The sequence below is a fragment of the Halyomorpha halys genome, unplaced genomic scaffold (assembly GCF_000696795.3).
Source record: "Halyomorpha halys isolate HHAL.00 unplaced genomic scaffold, Hhal_1.1 Scaffold1974.1, whole genome shotgun sequence".
Lineage (NCBI taxonomy): Eukaryota > Metazoa > Arthropoda > Insecta > Hemiptera > Pentatomidae > Halyomorpha > Halyomorpha halys.
Window position 1 is genome coordinate 128,715 of NW_027115588.1, and position 706 is coordinate 129,420.

At 28.8% G+C, this 706-nt stretch overlaps 1 non-coding gene across 1 annotated transcript; it reads left to right on the forward strand.

Annotated features, from left to right (window-relative positions):
• Positions 1–474: 474 nt before the first annotated feature.
• Positions 475–556, forward strand: TRNAS-AGA (transfer RNA serine (anticodon AGA)). Its single transcript has one exon. It is a non-coding gene; the product is annotated as a tRNA-Ser (tRNA).
• Positions 557–706: the final 150 nt, after the last annotated feature.

The window sequence follows — 706 nt, forward strand, 5'->3', positions numbered from 1 at the left end:
TGGCTGACTGGCCATCCTCAGGAACAAAAATTTCTTTTGCACATTTTACTCTAGACTTACAGACCTCAACTACTGTAACATTTTAAGAGTTTTAATGTACTTTAGATGTTTTTTAGTTCCATGTAAAATTGGTGTAAAAAAAACTATTCTAATGAATTTGGAAAAAATTAGTGTTACTTAAAATTATAGCTAACTTAACCAAAATTACTAATAGGTAATGCTAATTTATTAATGTCGTATGAATGTATGTATGTATGAAACGTCGGCATAAAATAAATAAATATAGTTTTGTTTATTTATGTTGTTCTTTGCTGACCGCACCCCCCGACAAACTTCTCCAAGCATAATTTATTAATGGTTTATTCATAATTGTGTTCATAGCAATTTCAATTGTACAATTGATAAACAGTAAACTGGAATGCTTAAAATGGAATGCAAAGTTAAAAATGACAATACCGACGAAATTGCTCGTTAGCAGTCGTGGCCGAGTGGTTAAGGCGTCTGACTAGAAATCAGATTCCCTCTGGGAGCGTAGGTTCGAATCCTACCGACTGCGAAGTTTTTTTTCTCGTTAATTTGATATTACCAGTAATCATTTATGTCTAAATTAACTGTTGTTATTATTTTAAAAATAAATTTAATAAATACAAAATATAATATACATTATTGAAGTTTGATATTATTTATTTTATTATAATTTTTATTT